General features: G+C 37.2%; 1 non-coding gene and 63 pseudogenes across 1 annotated transcript; all 64 read right to left on the bottom strand.

Annotated features, from left to right (window-relative positions):
* On the bottom strand, positions 1–119 carry LOC148483551 (5S ribosomal RNA; annotated as a pseudogene).
* Positions 120–470: 351 nt separating this feature from the next.
* Positions 471–589, bottom strand: LOC148483550 (5S ribosomal RNA; annotated as a pseudogene).
* A 115-nt stretch (positions 590–704) lies between these two features.
* On the bottom strand, positions 705–823 carry LOC148483549 (5S ribosomal RNA; annotated as a pseudogene).
* Positions 824–936: 113 nt separating this feature from the next.
* LOC148483548 (5S ribosomal RNA) lies at positions 937–1,055 on the bottom strand. The gene has a single exon (XR_015871230.1). It is a non-coding gene; the product is annotated as a 5S ribosomal RNA (ribosomal RNA).
* Positions 1,056–1,171: 116 nt separating this feature from the next.
* LOC148483547 (5S ribosomal RNA) lies at positions 1,172–1,290 on the bottom strand (annotated as a pseudogene).
* A 116-nt stretch (positions 1,291–1,406) lies between these two features.
* On the bottom strand, positions 1,407–1,525 carry LOC148483546 (5S ribosomal RNA; annotated as a pseudogene).
* Positions 1,526–1,641: 116 nt separating this feature from the next.
* Positions 1,642–1,760, bottom strand: LOC148483545 (5S ribosomal RNA; annotated as a pseudogene).
* A 117-nt stretch (positions 1,761–1,877) lies between these two features.
* Positions 1,878–1,996, bottom strand: LOC148483544 (5S ribosomal RNA; annotated as a pseudogene).
* A 111-nt stretch (positions 1,997–2,107) lies between these two features.
* LOC148483543 (5S ribosomal RNA) lies at positions 2,108–2,226 on the bottom strand (annotated as a pseudogene).
* Positions 2,227–2,342: 116 nt separating this feature from the next.
* On the bottom strand, positions 2,343–2,461 carry LOC148483542 (5S ribosomal RNA; annotated as a pseudogene).
* Positions 2,462–2,812: 351 nt separating this feature from the next.
* On the bottom strand, positions 2,813–2,931 carry LOC148483541 (5S ribosomal RNA; annotated as a pseudogene).
* A 116-nt stretch (positions 2,932–3,047) lies between these two features.
* LOC148483540 (5S ribosomal RNA) lies at positions 3,048–3,166 on the bottom strand (annotated as a pseudogene).
* A 116-nt stretch (positions 3,167–3,282) lies between these two features.
* LOC148483539 (5S ribosomal RNA) lies at positions 3,283–3,401 on the bottom strand (annotated as a pseudogene).
* A 350-nt stretch (positions 3,402–3,751) lies between these two features.
* On the bottom strand, positions 3,752–3,870 carry LOC148483538 (5S ribosomal RNA; annotated as a pseudogene).
* Positions 3,871–4,220: 350 nt separating this feature from the next.
* LOC148483537 (5S ribosomal RNA) lies at positions 4,221–4,339 on the bottom strand (annotated as a pseudogene).
* A 116-nt stretch (positions 4,340–4,455) lies between these two features.
* LOC148483536 (5S ribosomal RNA) lies at positions 4,456–4,574 on the bottom strand (annotated as a pseudogene).
* A 116-nt stretch (positions 4,575–4,690) lies between these two features.
* On the bottom strand, positions 4,691–4,809 carry LOC148483535 (5S ribosomal RNA; annotated as a pseudogene).
* A 115-nt stretch (positions 4,810–4,924) lies between these two features.
* Positions 4,925–5,043, bottom strand: LOC148483534 (5S ribosomal RNA; annotated as a pseudogene).
* A 116-nt stretch (positions 5,044–5,159) lies between these two features.
* On the bottom strand, positions 5,160–5,278 carry LOC148483533 (5S ribosomal RNA; annotated as a pseudogene).
* Positions 5,279–5,394: 116 nt separating this feature from the next.
* On the bottom strand, positions 5,395–5,513 carry LOC148483532 (5S ribosomal RNA; annotated as a pseudogene).
* Positions 5,514–5,629: 116 nt separating this feature from the next.
* LOC148483531 (5S ribosomal RNA) lies at positions 5,630–5,748 on the bottom strand (annotated as a pseudogene).
* A 111-nt stretch (positions 5,749–5,859) lies between these two features.
* Positions 5,860–5,978, bottom strand: LOC148483530 (5S ribosomal RNA; annotated as a pseudogene).
* A 116-nt stretch (positions 5,979–6,094) lies between these two features.
* Positions 6,095–6,213, bottom strand: LOC148483529 (5S ribosomal RNA; annotated as a pseudogene).
* A 116-nt stretch (positions 6,214–6,329) lies between these two features.
* Positions 6,330–6,448, bottom strand: LOC148483528 (5S ribosomal RNA; annotated as a pseudogene).
* Positions 6,449–6,564: 116 nt separating this feature from the next.
* On the bottom strand, positions 6,565–6,683 carry LOC148483527 (5S ribosomal RNA; annotated as a pseudogene).
* Positions 6,684–6,799: 116 nt separating this feature from the next.
* Positions 6,800–6,918, bottom strand: LOC148483526 (5S ribosomal RNA; annotated as a pseudogene).
* A 115-nt stretch (positions 6,919–7,033) lies between these two features.
* On the bottom strand, positions 7,034–7,152 carry LOC148483525 (5S ribosomal RNA; annotated as a pseudogene).
* A 116-nt stretch (positions 7,153–7,268) lies between these two features.
* Positions 7,269–7,387, bottom strand: LOC148483524 (5S ribosomal RNA; annotated as a pseudogene).
* A 350-nt stretch (positions 7,388–7,737) lies between these two features.
* On the bottom strand, positions 7,738–7,856 carry LOC148483523 (5S ribosomal RNA; annotated as a pseudogene).
* A 116-nt stretch (positions 7,857–7,972) lies between these two features.
* Positions 7,973–8,091, bottom strand: LOC148483522 (5S ribosomal RNA; annotated as a pseudogene).
* A 116-nt stretch (positions 8,092–8,207) lies between these two features.
* Positions 8,208–8,326, bottom strand: LOC148483521 (5S ribosomal RNA; annotated as a pseudogene).
* Positions 8,327–8,441: 115 nt separating this feature from the next.
* On the bottom strand, positions 8,442–8,560 carry LOC148483520 (5S ribosomal RNA; annotated as a pseudogene).
* A 116-nt stretch (positions 8,561–8,676) lies between these two features.
* Positions 8,677–8,795, bottom strand: LOC148483519 (5S ribosomal RNA; annotated as a pseudogene).
* A 116-nt stretch (positions 8,796–8,911) lies between these two features.
* Positions 8,912–9,030, bottom strand: LOC148483518 (5S ribosomal RNA; annotated as a pseudogene).
* Positions 9,031–9,382: 352 nt separating this feature from the next.
* On the bottom strand, positions 9,383–9,501 carry LOC148483517 (5S ribosomal RNA; annotated as a pseudogene).
* A 115-nt stretch (positions 9,502–9,616) lies between these two features.
* On the bottom strand, positions 9,617–9,735 carry LOC148483516 (5S ribosomal RNA; annotated as a pseudogene).
* Positions 9,736–9,851: 116 nt separating this feature from the next.
* On the bottom strand, positions 9,852–9,970 carry LOC148483515 (5S ribosomal RNA; annotated as a pseudogene).
* Positions 9,971–10,087: 117 nt separating this feature from the next.
* LOC148483514 (5S ribosomal RNA) lies at positions 10,088–10,206 on the bottom strand (annotated as a pseudogene).
* A 111-nt stretch (positions 10,207–10,317) lies between these two features.
* LOC148483513 (5S ribosomal RNA) lies at positions 10,318–10,436 on the bottom strand (annotated as a pseudogene).
* Positions 10,437–10,552: 116 nt separating this feature from the next.
* Positions 10,553–10,671, bottom strand: LOC148483512 (5S ribosomal RNA; annotated as a pseudogene).
* A 351-nt stretch (positions 10,672–11,022) lies between these two features.
* LOC148483511 (5S ribosomal RNA) lies at positions 11,023–11,141 on the bottom strand (annotated as a pseudogene).
* Positions 11,142–11,257: 116 nt separating this feature from the next.
* LOC148483510 (5S ribosomal RNA) lies at positions 11,258–11,376 on the bottom strand (annotated as a pseudogene).
* A 115-nt stretch (positions 11,377–11,491) lies between these two features.
* On the bottom strand, positions 11,492–11,610 carry LOC148483509 (5S ribosomal RNA; annotated as a pseudogene).
* Positions 11,611–11,726: 116 nt separating this feature from the next.
* LOC148483508 (5S ribosomal RNA) lies at positions 11,727–11,845 on the bottom strand (annotated as a pseudogene).
* Positions 11,846–11,961: 116 nt separating this feature from the next.
* On the bottom strand, positions 11,962–12,080 carry LOC148483507 (5S ribosomal RNA; annotated as a pseudogene).
* A 350-nt stretch (positions 12,081–12,430) lies between these two features.
* Positions 12,431–12,549, bottom strand: LOC148483506 (5S ribosomal RNA; annotated as a pseudogene).
* A 116-nt stretch (positions 12,550–12,665) lies between these two features.
* LOC148483505 (5S ribosomal RNA) lies at positions 12,666–12,784 on the bottom strand (annotated as a pseudogene).
* A 116-nt stretch (positions 12,785–12,900) lies between these two features.
* Positions 12,901–13,019, bottom strand: LOC148483504 (5S ribosomal RNA; annotated as a pseudogene).
* Positions 13,020–13,134: 115 nt separating this feature from the next.
* LOC148483503 (5S ribosomal RNA) lies at positions 13,135–13,253 on the bottom strand (annotated as a pseudogene).
* A 116-nt stretch (positions 13,254–13,369) lies between these two features.
* LOC148483502 (5S ribosomal RNA) lies at positions 13,370–13,488 on the bottom strand (annotated as a pseudogene).
* Positions 13,489–13,604: 116 nt separating this feature from the next.
* Positions 13,605–13,723, bottom strand: LOC148483501 (5S ribosomal RNA; annotated as a pseudogene).
* Positions 13,724–13,840: 117 nt separating this feature from the next.
* LOC148483500 (5S ribosomal RNA) lies at positions 13,841–13,959 on the bottom strand (annotated as a pseudogene).
* A 116-nt stretch (positions 13,960–14,075) lies between these two features.
* LOC148483499 (5S ribosomal RNA) lies at positions 14,076–14,194 on the bottom strand (annotated as a pseudogene).
* A 116-nt stretch (positions 14,195–14,310) lies between these two features.
* On the bottom strand, positions 14,311–14,429 carry LOC148483498 (5S ribosomal RNA; annotated as a pseudogene).
* A 116-nt stretch (positions 14,430–14,545) lies between these two features.
* LOC148483497 (5S ribosomal RNA) lies at positions 14,546–14,664 on the bottom strand (annotated as a pseudogene).
* Positions 14,665–14,780: 116 nt separating this feature from the next.
* On the bottom strand, positions 14,781–14,899 carry LOC148483496 (5S ribosomal RNA; annotated as a pseudogene).
* A 350-nt stretch (positions 14,900–15,249) lies between these two features.
* LOC148483495 (5S ribosomal RNA) lies at positions 15,250–15,368 on the bottom strand (annotated as a pseudogene).
* Positions 15,369–15,484: 116 nt separating this feature from the next.
* Positions 15,485–15,603, bottom strand: LOC148483494 (5S ribosomal RNA; annotated as a pseudogene).
* Positions 15,604–15,953: 350 nt separating this feature from the next.
* LOC148483493 (5S ribosomal RNA) lies at positions 15,954–16,072 on the bottom strand (annotated as a pseudogene).
* Positions 16,073–16,188: 116 nt separating this feature from the next.
* On the bottom strand, positions 16,189–16,307 carry LOC148483492 (5S ribosomal RNA; annotated as a pseudogene).
* A 116-nt stretch (positions 16,308–16,423) lies between these two features.
* On the bottom strand, positions 16,424–16,542 carry LOC148483491 (5S ribosomal RNA; annotated as a pseudogene).
* Positions 16,543–16,889: 347 nt separating this feature from the next.
* On the bottom strand, positions 16,890–17,008 carry LOC148483490 (5S ribosomal RNA; annotated as a pseudogene).
* Positions 17,009–17,125: 117 nt separating this feature from the next.
* LOC148483489 (5S ribosomal RNA) lies at positions 17,126–17,244 on the bottom strand (annotated as a pseudogene).
* A 116-nt stretch (positions 17,245–17,360) lies between these two features.
* Positions 17,361–17,479, bottom strand: LOC148483488 (5S ribosomal RNA; annotated as a pseudogene).
* Positions 17,480–17,672: the final 193 nt, after the last annotated feature.

The raw sequence follows: 17,672 nt of genomic DNA, 5'->3' as shown, positions 1-17,672 counted from the left end.
TCCCTACAGCACCTGGTATTCCCAGGTGGTCTCCCATCCAAGTACAAACGAGGCCCAACACTGCATAGCTTCCAAGATCAGACGAGATTGGGCATGTCCAGTGTGGTTTGGCTGTAGGTGCTCAAAAGCATTAAATTTAGACCTCTATTACTTCTTAACTCAAGTAAATTCATTGATAAAATGAAAAAATTAAATGTAAAATGTAATAGAAAAGAATGTTATGGCAGTATAAAATTAGCTACAGCTCCAGGTATTCCCAGGTGGTCTCCCATCCAAGTACTAACCAGGCCCAACACTGCATAGCTTCCAAGAGCAGACGAGATTGGGCATGTCCACTGTGCTTTGGATGTAGGTGCTCAAAAGCGTTAAATTTAGACCGCTTTTACATCTTAACACAAGTAAATTCATTGATAAGTTGAAAAAATTAAATGTAAAATGTAATAGAAAAGAATGATATGGCAGTATAAAATTACCTACAGCACCTGGGATTCCTAGGTAGTCTCCCATCCAAGTACTAACCAGTCCCAACACTGCATAGCTTCCAAGATCAGACGAGATTGGGCATGTCCAGTGTGGTTTGGCTGTACGTGCTCAAAAACATTAACTTTAGACCTCTATTACTTCTTCACTCAATTAATTCATTGATAAGTTGAAAAAATTTTATGTAAAATGTAATAGAAAAGAATGTGATGGCAGTATAAAATTACCTACTGCAGCTGGTTTTCCCAGGTGGTCTCCCATCCAAGTACTAACCAGTCCCAACACTGCATAGCTTCCAAGATCAGACGAGATTGGGCATGTCCAGTGTGGTTTGGCTGTACGTGCTCAAAAACATTAACTTTAGACCTCTATTACTTCTTCACTCAATTAATTCAATGATAAGTTGAAAAATTAAATGTAAAATGTAATAGAAAAGAATGTTATGGCAGTATAAATTACCTACAGCTCCTGGTATTCCCAGGTGGTCTCCCATCCAAGTACTAACCAGGCCCAACACTGCATAGCTTCCAAGATCAGATGAGATTGGGCATGTCCAGTGTGGTTTGGCTGTAGGTGCTCAAAGACATTAACTTTAGACTTCTTTTACTTCTTTACTCAAGTAAATTCATTGATAAGTTGAAAAAATTAAATGTAAAATGTAATAGAAAAGAATGTTATGGCAGTATAAAATTACCTACAGAACCTGGGATTCCTAGGTAGTCTCCCATCCAAGTACAAACCAGTCCCAACACTGCATAGCTTCCAAGATCAGATGAGATTGGGCATGTCAAGTGTGGTTTGGCTGTAGGTGCTCAAAAGCATTAACTTTAGACCTCTATTACTTCTTAACTCAAGTAAATTCATTGATAAGTTGAAAAAATTAAATGTAAAATGTAATAGAAAAGACGGTTATGGCAGTATAAAATTACCTACAGCACCTGGGATTCCTAGGTAGTCTCCCATCCAAGTACTAACCAGTCCCAACTCTGCATAGCTTCCAAGATCAGATGAGATTGGGCATGTCCAGTGTGGTTTGGCTGTAGGTGCTCAAAAATATTAACTTTTAACGTCTTTTACTTCTTTACTCAAGTAAATTAATTGATAATTTGAAAAAATTAAATGTAAAATGAAATAGAAAAGACTGTTATGGCAGTATAAAATTACCTATAGCACCTGGTATTCCTAGGTGGTCTCCCATCCAAGTACTAACCAGGCCCTACACTGCATAGCTTCCAAGATCCGATGAGATTGGACATGTCCAGTGTGGTTTGGCTGTAGTTTCTCAAAAATATTAACTTTAGACCTCTATTACTTCTTAACTCAAGTAAATTCAATGATAAGTGGAAAAAAATAAAATGTAAAATGTAATAGAAAAGAATGTTATGGCAGTATAAAATTACCTACAGCTCCTGGTATTCCCAGGTGGATTCCCATCCAAGTACTAACCATGCCCAACACTGCATAGCTTCCAAGATCAGACGACATTGGCCATGTCCAGTGTGGTTTGGCTATAGGTGCTGAAAAATATTAACTTTAGACCTCTATTACTTCTTAACTCAAGGAAATTCATTGATAAGTTGAAAAAATTAAATGTAAAATGTAATAGACTGTTATGGCAGTATAAAATTACCTACAGCACCTGGGATTCCTAGGTGGTCTCCCATCCAAGTACTAACCAGGCCCAACACTGCATAGCTTCCAAGATCAGATGAGATTGGGCATGTCCAGTGTGGTTTGGCTGTAGGTGCTCAAAAACGTTAACTTTAGACCTCTTTTACTTCTTTACTCAAGTAAATTCATTGATAAGTTGAAAAAATTAAATGTAAAATGTAATAGAAAAGAATCTTATGGCAGTATAAAATTACCTACAGAACCTGGGATTCCTAGGTAGTCTCCCATCCAAGTAGAAACCAGTCCCAACACTGCATAGCTTCCAAGATCAGACGAGATTGGGCATGTCCAGTGTGGTTTGGCTGTAGGTGCTCAAAAACATTAACTTTAGACCTGTATTACTTCTTAACTCAAGTAAATTCATTGATAAGTTGAAAAAATTAAATGTAAAATGTAATAGAAAAGAATGCTATGGCAGTATAAAATTACCTACTGCACCTGGTTTTCGCAGGTGGTCTCCCATCCAAGTACGGACCACGCCCAACACTGCATAGCTTCCAAGATAAGACGAGATTGGGCATGTCCAGTGTGGATTGGCTGTAGGTGGTCAAAAACATTAACTTTAGACCTCTATTACTTCTTAACTCAAGTAAATTCATTGATAAGTTGAAAAAATTAAATGTAAAATGTAATAGAAAAGAATGTTATGGCAGTATAAAATTACCTACAGCACCTGGGATTCCTAGGTGGTCTCCCATCCAAGTACTAACCAGGTCCAACACTGCATAGCTTCCAATATCAGATGGGATTGGGCATGTCCAGTGTGGTTTGGCTGTAGGTGCCCAAAAACATTAACTTTAGACCTCTTTTACTTCTTAACTCAAGTAAATTCATTGATAAGTTGAAAAAATGAAATGTAAAATGTAATAGAATAGAATGTTTTGGGTGTCTAAAATTACCTACAGCACCTGGTATTCCCAGGTGGTCTCCCATCCAAGTACAAACGAGGCCCAACACTGCATAGCTTCCAAGATCGGACGAGATTGGGCATGTCCAGTGTGGTTTGGCTGTAGGTGCTCAAAAGAATTACATTTAGACCTCTATTACTTCTTAACTCAAGTAAATTCATTGATAAGTTGAAAAAATTAAATGTAAAATGTAATAGAAAAGAATGTTATGGCAGTATAAAATTACCTACAGCTCCTGGTATTCCCAGGTGGTCTCCCATCCAAGTACTAACCAGGCCCAACACTGCATAGCTTCCAATATCAGACGAGATTGGGCATGTCCACTGTGGTTTGGCTGTAGGTGCTCAAAAGCGTTAAATTTAGACCGCTTTTACTTCTTAACACAAGTAAATTCATTGATAAGTTGAAAAAATTAAATGTAAAATGTAATAGAAAAGAATGTTATGGCAGTATAAAATTTCCTACTGCACCTGGTTTTCCCAGGTGGTCTCCCATCCAAATACTGACCATGCCCCACACTGCATAGCTACCAAGATAAGACGAGATGGGGCACGTCCAGTGTGGATTGGCTGTAGGTGCTCAAAAGTAATAACTTTAGACCTCTTTTACTTCTTAACTCAAGTAAATTCAATGATAAGTTGAAAAATTAAATGTAAAATGTAATAGAAAAGAATGTTATGGCAGTATAAAATTACCTACAGCTCCTGGTATTCCCAGGTGGTCTCCCATCCAAGTACTAACCAGGCCCAACACTGCATAGCTTCCAAGATCAGACGAGATTGGGCATGTCCAGTGTGGTTTGGCTGCAGATGCTCAAAAACATTAACTTTAGACCTCTATTACTTCTTAACTCAAGTAAATTCATTGATAAGTTGAAAAAATTAAATTTAAAATGTAATAGAAAAGAATGTTATGGCAGTATAATATTACCTACAGCACCTGGGATTCCTAGGTGGTCTCCTATCCAAGTACTAAACAGGTCCAACACTGCATAGCTTCCAAGATAAGACGAGATGGGGCACGTCCAGTGTGGATTGGCTGTAGGTGCTCAAAAGTAATAACTTTAGACCTCTTTTACTTCTTAACTCAAGTAAATTCAATGATAAGTTGAAAAATTAAATGTAAAATGTAATAGAAAAGAATGTTATGGCAGTATAAAATTACCTACAGCTCCTGGTATTCCCAGGTGGTCTCCCATCCAAGTACTAACCAGGCCCAACACTGCATAGCTTCCAAGATCAGACGAGATTGGGCATGTCCAGTGTGGTTTGGCTGCAGATGCTCAAAAACATTAACTTTAGACCTCTATTACTTCTTAACTCAAGTAAATTCATTGATAAGTTGAAAAAATTAAATTTAAAATGTAATAGAAAAGAATGTTATGGCAGTATAATATTACCTACAGCACCTGGGATTCCTAGGTGGTCTCCTATCCAAGTACTAAACAGGTCCAACACTGCATAGCTTCCAAGATCAGACGAGATTGGGCATGTCCAGTGTGGTTTGGCTGTAGGTGCTCAAAAACATTAACTTTAGACCTCTTTTACTTCTTAACTCAAGTAAATTCATTGATAAGTTGAAAAAATTAAATGTAAAATGTAATAGAAAAGAATGTTATGGCTGCATAAAATTACTTACAGCACCTGGTATTCCCAGGTGGTCTCCCATCCAAGTACTAACCAGGCCCAACACTGCATAGCTTCCAAGATCAGACGAGATTGGGCATGTCCAGTGTGGTTTGGCTGTAGGTGCTCAAAAACATTAACTTTAGACCTCTATTACTTCTTAACTCAAGTAAATTCAATGATAAGTTGAAAAATGAAATGTAAAATGTAATAGAAAAGAATGTTATGGAAGTATAAAATTACCTACAGAACCTGGGATTCCTAGGTAGTCTCCCATCCAAGTACAAACAAGTCCCAACACTGCATAGCTTCCAAGATCAGACGAGATTGGGCATGTCCAGTGTGGTTTGGCTGTAGGTGCTCAAAAGCATTAACTTTAGACATCTATTACTTCTTAACTCAAGTAAATTCATTGATAAGTTGAAAAAATTAAATGTAAAATGTAATAGAAAAGACGGTTATGGCAGTATAAAATTACCTACAGCACCTGGGATTCCTAGGTAGTCTCCCATCCAAGTACAAACCAGTCCCAACACTGCATAGCTTCCAAGATCAGATGAGATTGGGCATGTCCAGTGTGGTTTGGCTGTAGGTGCTCAAAAATATTAACTTTTAACGTCTTTTACTTCTTTACTCAAGAAAATTCATTGATAATTTGAAAAAATTAAATGTAAAATGAAATAGAAAAGACTGTTATGGCAGTATAAAATTACCTATAGCACCTGGTATTCCTAGGTGGTCTCCCATCCAAGTACTAACCAGGCCCTACACTGCATAGCTTCCGAGATCCGATGAGATTGGACATGTCCAGTGTGGTTTGGCTGTAGTTTCTCAAAAATATTAACTTTAGACCTCTATTACTTCTTAACTCAAGTAAATTCAATGATAAGTGAAAAAAATAAAATGTAAAATGTAATAGAAAAGAATGTTATGGCAGTATAAAATTACCTACAGCACCTGGTATTCCCAGGTGGATTCCCATCCAAGTACTAACCATGCCCAACACTGCATAGCTTCCAAGATCAGACGACATTGGCCATGTCCAGTGTGGTTTGGCTATAGGTGCTGAAAAATATTAACTTTAGACCTCTATTACTTCTTAACTCAAGGAAATTCATTGATAAGTTGAAAAAATTAAATGTAAAATGTAATAGACTGTTATGGCAGTATAAAATTACCTACAGCACCTTTGATTCCTAGGTGGTCTCCCATCCAAGTACTAACCAGGCCCAACACTGCATAGTTTCTAAGATCAGATGAGATTGGGCATGTCCAGTGTGGTTTGGCTGTAGGTGCTCAAAAACATTAACTTTAGACCTCTTTTACTTCTTTACTCAAGTAAATTCATTGATAAGTTGAAAAAATTAAATGTAAAATGTAATAGAAAAGAATCTTATGGCAGTATAAAATTACCTACAGAACCTGGGATTCCTAGGTAGTCTCCCATCCAAGTAGAAACCAGTCCCAACACTGCATAGCTTCCAAGATCAGACGAGATTGGGCGTGTCCAGTGTGGTTTGGCTGTAGGTGCTCAAAAACATTAACTTTAGACCTGTATTACTTCTTAACTCAAGTAAATTCATTGATAAGTTGAAAAAATTAAATGTAAAATGTAATAGAAAAGAATGCTATGGCAGTATAAAATTACCTACTGCACCTGGTTTTCCCAGGTGGTCTCCCATCCAAGTACGGACCACGCCCAACACTGCATAGCTTCCAAGATAAGACGAGATTGGGCATGTCCAGTGTGGATTGGCTGTAGGTGGTCAAAATCATTAACTTTAGACCTCTATTACTTCTTAACTCAAGTAAATTCATTGATAAGTTGAAAAAATTAAATGTAAAATGTAATAGAAAAGAATGTTATGGCAGTATAAAATTACCTACAGCACCTGGTATTCCCAGGTGGTCTCCCATCCAAGTACTGACCATGCCCAACACTGCATAGCTTCCAAGATCAAACGACATTGGCCATGTCCAGTGTGGTTTGGCTATAGGTGCTGAAAAATATTAACTTTAGACCTCTTTTACTTCTTAACTCAAGTAAATTCATTGCTAAGTTGAAAAAATGTAATGTAAAATGTAATAGAAAAGAATGTTATGGCTATATAAAATTACCTACAGCACCTGGTATTCCCAGGTGGTCTCCCATCCAAGTACTAACCAGGCCCAACACTGCATAGCTTCCAAGATCAGACGAGATTGGGCATGTCCAGTGTGGTTTGCTTGTAGGTGCTAAAAGCCTTAACTTTAGACCTCTTTTACTTCTTAACTCAAGTAAATTCATTGATAAGTTGAAAAAATTAAATGTAAAATGTAATAGAAAAGACTGTTATTGCAGTATAAAATTACCTACAGCATCTGGGATTCCTAGGTGGTCTCCCATCCAAGTACTAACCAGGTCCAACACTGCATAGCTTCCAAGATCAGACGAGATTGGGCATGTCCAGTGTGGTTTGGCTGTAGGTGCCCAAAAACATTAACTTTAGACCTCTTTTACTTCTTAACTCAAGAAAATTCATTGATAAGTTGAAAAAATGAAATGTAAAATGTAATAGAATAGAATGTTTTGGGTGTCTAAAATTACCTACAGCACCTGGTATTCCCAGGTGGTCTCCCATCCAAGTACAAACGAGGCCCAACACTGCATAGCTTCCAAGATCGGACGAGATTGGGCATGTCCAGTGTGGTTTGGCTGTAGGTGCTCAAAAGAATTACATTTAGACCTCTATTACTTCTTAACTCAAGTAAATTCATTGATAAGTTGAAAAAATTAAATGTAAAATGTAATAGAAAAGAATGTTATGGCAGTATAAAATTTCCTACTGCACCTGGTTTTCCCAGGTGGTCTCCCATCCAAATACTGACCATGCCCAACACTGCATAGCTACCAAGATAAGACGAGATGGGGCATGTCCAGTGTGGATTGGCTGTAGGTGCTCAAAAGTAATAACTTTAGACCTCTTTTACTTTTTAACTCAAGTAAATTCAATGATAAGTTGAAAAATTAAATGTAAAATGTAATAGAAAAGAATGTTATGGCAGTATAAAATTACCTACAGCTCCTGGTATTCCCAGGTGGTCTCCCATCCAAGTACTAACCAGGCCCAACACTGCATAGCTTCCAAGATCAGACGAGATTGGGCATGTCCAGTGTGGTTTGGCTGTAGATGCTCAAAAACATTAACTTTAGACCTCTATTACTTCTTAACTCAAGTAAATTCATTGATAAGTTGAAAAAATTAAATTTAAAATGTAATAGAAAAGAATGTTATGGCTGCATAAAATTACTTACAGCACCTGGTATTCCCAGGTGGTCTCCCATCCAAGTACTAACCAGGCCCAACACTGCATAGCTTCCAAGATCAGACAAGATTGGGCATGTCCAGTGTGGTTTGGCTGAAGGTGCTCAAAAACATTAACTTTAGACCTCTATTACTTCTTAACTCAAGTAAATTCATTGATAAGTTGAAAAAATTAAATGTAAAATGTAATAGAAAAGAATGTTATGGCAGTATAAAATTACCTACAGTACCTGGTAATCCCTGGTGGTCTCCCATCCAAGTACTAACCAGGCCCAACACTGCATAGCTTCTAAGTTCAGACGAGATTGGGCATGTCCAGTGTGGTTTGGCAGTAGGTGCTCAAAAACATTAACTTTAGACCTCTTTTACTTCTTAACTCAAGTAAATTCAATGATAAGTTGAAAAATGAAATGTAAAATGTAATAGAAAAGAATGTTATGGAAGTATAAAATGACCTACAGAACCTTGGATTCCTAGGTAGTCTCCCATCCAAGTACAAACCAGTCCCAACACTGCATAGCTTCCAAGATCAGACGAGATTGGGCATGTCCAGTGTGGTTTGGCTGTAGGTGCTCAAAAGCATTAACTTTAGACCTCTATTACTTCTTAACTCAAGTAAATTCATTGATAAGTTGAAAAAATTAAATGTAAAATGTAATAGAAAAGACGGTTATGGCAGTATAAAATTACCTACAGCACCTGGGATTCCTAGGTAGTCTCCCATCCAAGTACTAACCAGTCCCAACACTGCCTAGCTTCCAAGATCAGATGAGATTGGGCATGTCCAGTGTGGTTTGGCTGTAGGTGCTCAAAAATATTAACTTTTAACGTCTTTTACTTCTTTACTCAAGTAAATTCATTGATAATTTGAAAAAATTAAATGTAAAATGAAATAGAAAAGACTGTTATGTCAGTATAAAATTACCTATAGCACCTGGTATTCCTAGGTGGTCTCCCATCCAAGTACTAACCAGGCCCTACACTGCATAGCTTCCAAGATCCGATGAGATTGGACATGTCCAGTGTGGTTTGGCTGTAGTTTCTCAAAAATATTAACTTTAGACCTTTATTACTTCTTAACTCAAGTAAATTCAATGATAAGTGGAAAAAAATAAAATGTAAAATGTAATAGAAAAGAATGTTATGGCAGTATAAAATTACCTACAGCACTTGGTATTCCCAGGTTGATTCCCATCCAAGTACTAACCATGCCCAACACTGCATAGCTTCCAAGATCAGACGACATTGGCCATGTCCAGTGTGGTTTGGCTATAGGTGCTGAAAAATATTAACTTTAGACCATTATTACTTCTTAACTCAAGTAAATTCATTGATAAGTTGAAAAAATTAAATGTAAAATGTAATAGAAAAGAATGTTATGGCAGTATAAAATTACCTACAGTACCTGGTAATCCCTGGTGGTCTCCCATCTAAGTACTAACCAGGCCCAACACTGCATAGCTTCCAAGTTCAGATGAGATTGGGCATGTCCAGTGTGGTTTGGCAGTAGGTGCTCAAAAACATTAACTTTAGACCTCTTTTACTTCTTAACTCAAGTAAATTCAATGATAAGTTGAAAAATGAAATGTAAAATGTAATAGAAAAGAATGTTATGGAAGTATAAAATTACCTACAGAACCTGGGATTCCTAGGTAGTCTCCCATCCAAGTACAAACCAGTCCCAACACTGCATAGCTTCCAAGATCAGATGAGATTGGGCATGTCCAGTGTGGTTTGGCTGTAGGTGCTCAAAAATATTAACTTTTAACGTCTTTTACTTCTTTACTCAAGTAAATTCATTGATAATTTGAAAAAATTAAATGTAAAATGAAATAGAAAAGACTGTTATGGCAGTATAAAATTACCTATAGCACCTGGTATTCCTAGGTGGTCTCCCATCCAAGTACTAACCAGGCCCTACACTGCATAGCTTCCGAGATCCGATGAGATTGGACATGTCCAGTGTGGTTTGGCTGTAGTTTCTCAAAAATATTAACTTTAGACCTCTATTACTTCTTAACTCAAGTAAATTCAATGATAAGTGGAAAAAAATAAAATTTAAAATGTAATAGAAAAGAATGTTATGGCAGTATAAAATTACCTACAGCACCTGGTATTCCCAGGTGGATTCCCATCCAAGTACTAACCATGCCCAACACTGCATAGCTTCCAAGATCAGACGACATTGGCCATGTCCAGTGTGGTTTGGCTATAGGTGCTGAAAAATATTAACTTTAGACCTCTATTACTTCTTAACTCAAGGAAATTCATTGATAAGTTGAAAAAATTAAATGTAAAATGTAATAGACTGTTATGGCAGTATAAAATTACCTACAGCACCTTTGATTCCTAGGTGGTCTCCCATCCAAGTACTAACCAGGCCCAACACTGCATAGTTTCTAAGATCAGATGAGATTGGGCATGTCCAGTGTGGTTTGGCTGTAGGTGCTCAAAAACATTAACTTTAGACCTCTTTTACTTCTTTACTCAAGTAAATTCATTGATAAGTTGAAAAAATTAAATGTAAAATGTAATAGAAAAGAATCTTATGGCAGTATAAAATTACCTACAGAACCTGGGATTCCTAGGTAGTCTCCCATCCAAGTAGAAACCAGTCCCAACACTGCATAGCTTCCAAGATCAGATGAGATTGGGCATGTCCAGTGTGGTTTGGCTGTAGGTGCTCAAAAACATTAACTTTAGACCTGTATTACTTCTTAACTCAAGTAAATTCATTGATAAGTTGAAAAAATTAAATGTAAAATGTAATAGAAAAGAATGCTATGGCAGTATAAAATTACCTACTGCACCTGGTTTTCCCAGGTGGTCTCCCGTCCAAGTACGGACCACGCCCAACACTGCATAGCTTCCAAGATAAGACGAGATTGGGCATGTCCAGTGTGGATTGGCTGTAGGTGGTCAAAAACATTAACTTTAGACCTCTATTACTTCTTAACTCAAGTAAATTCATTGATAAGTTGAAAAAATTAAATGTAAAATGTAATAGAAAAGAATGTTATGGCAGTATAAAATTACCTACAGCACCTGGTATTCCCAGGTGGTCTCCCATCCAAGTACTGACCATGCCCAACACTGCATAGCTTCCAAGATCAAACGACATTGGCCATGTCCAGTGTGGTTTGGCTATAGGTGCTGAAAAATATTAACTTTAGACCTCTTTTACTTCTTAACTCAAGTATATTCATTGCTAAGTTGAAAAAATGTAATGTAAAATGTAATAGAAAAGAATGTTATGGCTATATAAAATTACCTACAGCACCTGGTATTCCCAGGTGGTCTCCCATCCAAGTACTAACCAGGCCCAACACTGCATAGCTTCCAAGATCAGACGAGATTGGGCATGTCCAGTGTGGTTTGCCTGTAGGTGCTAAAAGCCTTAACTTTAGACCTCTTTTACTTCTTAACTCAAGTAAATTCATTGATAAGTTGAAAAAATTAAATGTAAAATGTAATAGAAAAGACTGTTATTGCAGTATAAAATTACCTACAGCATCTGGGATTCCTAGGTGGTCTCCCATCCAAGTACTAACCAGGTCCAACACTGCATAGCTCCCAAGATCAGACGAGATTGGGCATGTCCAGTGTGGTTTGGCTGTAGGTGCCCAAAAACATTAACTTTAGACCTCTTTTACTTCTTAACTCAAGAAAATTCATTGATAAGTTGAAAAAATGAAATGTAAAATGTAATAGAATAGAATGTTTTGAGTGTCTAAAATTACCTACAGCACCTGGTATTCCCAGGTGGTCTCCCATCCAAGTACAAACGAGGCCCAACACTGCATAGCTTCCAAGATCGGACGAGATTGGGCATGTCCAGTGTGGTTTGGCTGTAGGTGCTCAAAAGAATTACATTTAGACCTCTATTACTTCTTAACTCAAGTAAATTCATTGATAAGTTGAAAAAATTAAATGTAAAATGTAATAGAAAAGAATGTTATGGCAGTATAAAATTACCTACAGCTCCTGGTATTCCCAGGTGGTCTCCCATCCAAGTACTAACCAGGCCCAACACTGCATAGCTTCCAAGATCAGACGAGATTGGGCATGTCCACTGTGGTTTGGCTGTAGGTGCTCAAAAGCGTTAAATTTAGACCGCTTTTACTTCTTAACACAAGTAAATTCATTGATAAGTTGAAAAAATTAAATGTAAAATGTAATAGAAAAGAATGTTATGGCAGTATAAAATTTCCTACTGCACCTGGTTTTCCCAGGTGGTCTCCCATCCAAATACTGACCATGCCCAACACTGCATAGCTACCAAGATAAGACGAGATGGGGCATGTCCAGTGTGGATTGGCTGTAGGTGCTCAAAAGTAGTAACTTTAGACCTCTTTTACTTTTTAACTCAAGTAAATTCAATGATAAGTTGAAAAATTAAATGTAAAATGTAATAGAAAAGAATGTTATGGCAGTATAAAATTACCTACAGCTCCTGGTATTCCCAGGTGGTCTCCCAACCAAGTACTAACCAGGCCCAACACTGCATAGCTTCCAAAATCAGACGATATTGGGCATGTCCAGTGTGGTTTGGCTGTAGATGCTCAAAAACATTAACTTTAGACCTCTATTACTTCTTAACTCAAGTAAATTCATTGATAAGTTGAAAAAATTAAATTTAAAATGTAATAGAAAAGAATGTTATGGCTGCATAAAATTACTTACAGCACCTAGTATTCCCAGGTGGTCTCCCATCCAAGTACTAACCAGGCCCAACACTGCATAGCTTCCAAGATCAGATGAGATTGGGTATGTCCAGTGTGGTTTGGCTGTAGGTGCTCAAAAACATTAACTTTAGACCTCTATTACTTCTTAACTCAAGTAAATTCATTGATAAGTTGAAAAAATTAAATGTAAAATGTAATAGAAAAGAATGTTATGGCAGTATAAAATTACCTACAGTACCTGGTAATCCCTGGTGTTCTCCCATACAAGTACTAACCAGGCCCAACACTGCATAGCTTCTAAGTTCAGACGAGATTGGGCATGTCCAGTGTGGTTTGGCAGTAGGTGCTCAAAAACATTAACTTTAGACCTCTTTTACTTCTTAACTCAAGTAAATTCAATGATAAGTTGAAAAATGAAATGTAAAATGTAATAGAAAAGAATGTTATGGAAGTATAAAATGACCTACAGAACCTTGGATTCCTAGGTAGTCTCCCATCCAAGTACAAACCAGTCCCAACACTGCATAGCTTCCAAGATCAGATGAGATTGGGCATGTCCAGTGTGGTTTGGCTGTAGGTGCTCAAAAGCATTAACTTTAGACCTCTATTACTTCTTAACTCAAGTAAATTCATTGATAAGTTGAAAAAATTAAATGTAAAATGTAATAGAAAAGACGGTTATGGCAGTATAAAATTACCTACAGCACCTGGGATTCCTAGGTAGTCTCCCATCCAAGTACTAACCAGTCCCAACACTGCCTAGCTTCCAAGATCAGATGAAATTGGGCATGTCTAGTGTGGTTTGGCTGTAGGTGCTCAAAAATATTAACTTTTAACGTCTTTTACTTCTTTACTCAAGTAAATTCATTGATAATTTGAAAAAATTAAATGTAAAATGAAATAGAAAAGACTGTTATGTCAGTATAAAATTACCAATAGCACCTGGTATTCCTAGGTGGTCTCCCATCCAAGTACTAACCAGGCCCTACACTGCATAGCTTCCAAGATCCGATGAGATTGGACATGTCCAGTGTGGTTTGGCTGTAGTTTCTCAAAAATATTAACTTTAGACCTTTATTACTTCTTAACTCAAGTAAATTCAATGATAAGTGGAAAAAAATAAAATGTAAAATGTAATAGAAAAGAATGTTATGGCAGTATAAAATTACCTACAGCACTTGGTATTCCCAGGTGGATTCCCATCCAAGTACTAACCATGCCCAACACTGCATAGCTTCCAAGATCAGACGACATTGGCCATGTCCATTGTGGTTTGGCTATAGGTGCTGAAAAATATTAACTTTAGACCTCTATTACTTCTTAACTCAAGGAAATTCATTGATAAGTTGAAAAAATTAAATGTAAAATGTAATAGAAAAGACTGTTATTGCAGTATAAAATTACCTACAGCACCTGGGATTCCTAGGTGGTCTCCCATCCAAGTACTAACCAGGTCCAACACTGCATAGCTTCCAAGATCAGACAAGATTGGGCATGTCCAGTGTGGTTTGGCTGTAGGTGCCCAAAAACATTAACTTTAGACCTCTTTTACTTCTTAACTCAAGTAAATTCATTGATAAGTTGAAAAAATTAAATGTAAAATGTAATAGAAAAGAATGTTATGGCAGTATAAAATTACCTACAGCTCCTGGTATTCCCAGGTGGTCTCCCATCCAAGTACTAACTAGGCCCAACACTGCATAGCTTCCAAGATCAGACGAGATTGGGCATGTCCAGTGTGGTTTGGCTGTAGATGCTCAAAAACATTAACTTTAGACCTCTATTACTTCTTAACTCAAGTAAATTCATTGATAAGTTGAAAAAATTAAATTTAAAATGTAATAGAAAAGAATGTTATGGCAGTATAAAATTACCTACAGCACCTGGGATTCCTAGGTGGTCTCCTATCCAAGTACTAAACAGGTCCAACACTGCATAGCTTCCAAGATCAGACGAGATTGGGCATGTCCAGTGTGGTTTGGCTGTAGGTGCTCAAAAACATTAACTTTAGACCTCTTTTACTTCTTAACTCAAGTAAATTTATTGATAAGTTGAAAAAATTAAATGTAAAATGTAATAGAAAAGAATGTTATGGCAGTATAAAATTTCCTACAGCTCCTGGTATTCCCAGGTGGTCTCCCATCCAAGTACTAACCAGGCCCAACACTGCATAGCTTCCAAGATCAGACGAGAGTGGGCATGTCCACTGTGGTTTGGCTGTAGGTGCTCAATAGCATTAAATTTAGACCGCTTTTACATCTTAACACAAGTAAATTCATTGATAAGTTGAAAAAATTAAATGTAAAATGTAATAGAAAAGAATGTTATGGCAGTATAAAATTTCCTACTGCACCTGGTTTTCCCAGGTGGTCTCCCATCCAAATACTGACCATGCCCAACACTGCATAGCTACCAAGATAAGACGAGATGGGGCATGTCCAGTGTGGATTGGCTGTAGGTGCTCAAAAGTAATAACTTTAGACCTCTTTTACTTTTTAACTCAAGTAAATTCAATGATAAGTTGAAAAATTAAATGTAAAATGTAATAGAAAAGAATGTTATGGCAGTATAAAATTACTTACAGCTCCTGGTATTCCCAAGTGGTCTCCCATCCAAGTACTAACCAGGCCCAACACTGCATAGCTTCCAAGATCAGACGAGATTGGGCATGTCCAGTGTGGTTTGGCTGTAGATGCTCAAAAACATTAACTTTAGACCTCTATTACTTCTTAACTCAAGTAAATTCATTGATAAGTTGAAAAAATTAAATTTAAAATGTAATAGAAAAGAATGCTATGGCTGCATAAAATTACTTACAGCACCTGGTATTCCCAGGTGGTCTCCCATCCAAGTACTAACCAGGCCCAACACTGCATAGCTTCCAAGATCAGACGAGATTGGGCATGTCCAGTGTGGTTTGGCTGTAGGGGCTCAAAAACATTAACTTTAGACCTCTATTACTTCTTAACTCAAGTAAATTCATTGATAAGTTGAAAAAATTAAATGTAAAATGTAATAGAAAAGAATGTTATGGCAGTATAAAATTACCTACAGTACCTGGTAATCCCTGGTGGTCTCCCATACAAGTACTAACCAGGCCCAACACTGCATAGCTTCTAAGTTAAGACGAGATTGGGCATGTCCAGTGTGGTTTGGCAGTAGGTGCTCAAAAACATTAACTTTAGACCTCTTTTACTTCTTAACTCAAGTAAATTCAATGATAAGTTGAAAAATGAAATGTAAAATGTAATAGAAAAGAATGTTATGGAAGTATAAAATGACCTACAGAACCTTGGATTCCTAGGTAGTCTCCCATCCAAGTACAAACCAGTCCCAACACTGCATAGCTTCCAAGATCAGACGAGATCGGGCATGTCCAGTGTGGTTTGGCTGTAGGTGCTCAAAAGCATTAACTTTAGACCTCTATTACTTCTTAACTCAAGTAAATTCATTGATAAGTTGAAAAAATTAAATGTAAAATGTAATAGAAAAGACGGTTATGGCAGTATAAAATTACCTACAGCACCTGGGATTCCTAGGTAGTCTCCCATCCAAGTACTAACCAGTCCCAACACTGCATAGCTTCCAAGATTAGATGAGATTGGGCATGTCCAGTGTGGTTTGGCTGTAGGTGCTCAAAAATATTAACTTTTAACGTCTTTTACTTCTTTACTCAAGTAAATTCATTGATAATTTGAAAAAATTAAATGTAAAATGAAATAGAAAAGACTGTTATGTCAGTATAAAATTACCTATAGCACCTGGTATTCCTAGGTGGTCTCCCATCCAAGTACTAACCAGGCCCTACACTGCATAGCTTCCAAGATCGGCTGAGATTGGACATGTCCAGTGTGGTTTGGCTGTAGTTTCTCAAAAATATTAACTTTAGACCTTTATTACTTCTTAACTCAAGTAAATTCAATGATAAGTGGAAAAAAATAAAATGTAAAATGTAATAGAAAAGAATGTTATGGCAGTATAAAATTACCTACAGCACTTGCTATTCCCAGGTGGATTCCCATCCAAGTACTAACCATGCCCAACACTGCATAGCTTCCAAAATCAGACGACATTGGCCATGTCCAGTGTGGTTTGGCTATAGGTGCTGAAAAACATTAACTTTAGACCTCTATTACTTCTTAACTCAAGGAAATTCATTGATAAGTTGAAAAAATTAAATGTAAAATGTAATAGACTGTTATGGCAGTATAAAATTACCTACAGCACCTGGGATTCCTAGGTGGTCTCCCATCCAAGTACTAACCAGGCCCAACACTGCATAGCTTCCAAGATCAGGTGAGATTGGGCATGTCCAGTGTGGTTTGGCTGTAGGTGCTCAAAAACATTAACTTTAGACCTCTTTTACTTCTTTACTCAAGTAAATTCATTGATAAGTTGAAAAAAATTACATGTAAAATGTAATAGAAAAGAATCTTATGGCAGTATAAAATTACCTACAGAACCTGGGATTCCTAGGTAGTCTCCCATCCAAGTAGAAACCAGTCCCAACACTGCATAGCTTCCAAGATCAGACGAGATTGGGCATGTCCAGTGTGGTTTGGCTGTAGGTGCTCAAAAACATTAACTTTAGACCTGTATTACTTCTTAACTCAAGTAAATTCATTGATAAGTTGAAAAAATTAAATGTTAAATGTAATAGAAAAGAATGCTATGGCAGTATAAAATTACCTACTGCACCTGGTTTTCCCAGGTGGTCTCCCATCCAAGTACGGACCACGCCCAACACTGCATAGCTTCCAAGATAAGACGAGATTGGGCATGTCCAGTGTGGATTGGCTGTAGGTGGTCAAAAACATTAACTTTAGACCTCTATTACTTCTTAACTCAAGTAAATTCATTGATAAGTTGAAAAAATTAAATGTAAAATGTAATAGAAAAGAATGTTATGGCAGTATAAAATTACCTACAGCACCTGGTATTCCCAGGTGGTCTCCCATCCAAGTACTGACCATGCCCAACACTGCATAGCTTCCAAGA

This window comes from Taudactylus pleione, unplaced genomic scaffold (assembly GCF_031769625.1).
Source record: "Taudactylus pleione unplaced genomic scaffold, aTauple2 ptg000550l, whole genome shotgun sequence".
Lineage (NCBI taxonomy): Eukaryota > Metazoa > Chordata > Amphibia > Anura > Myobatrachidae > Taudactylus > Taudactylus pleione.
Note: the sequence above shows the minus strand (reverse complement) of the source record. Positions and strands in the feature narration are given on the sequence as shown.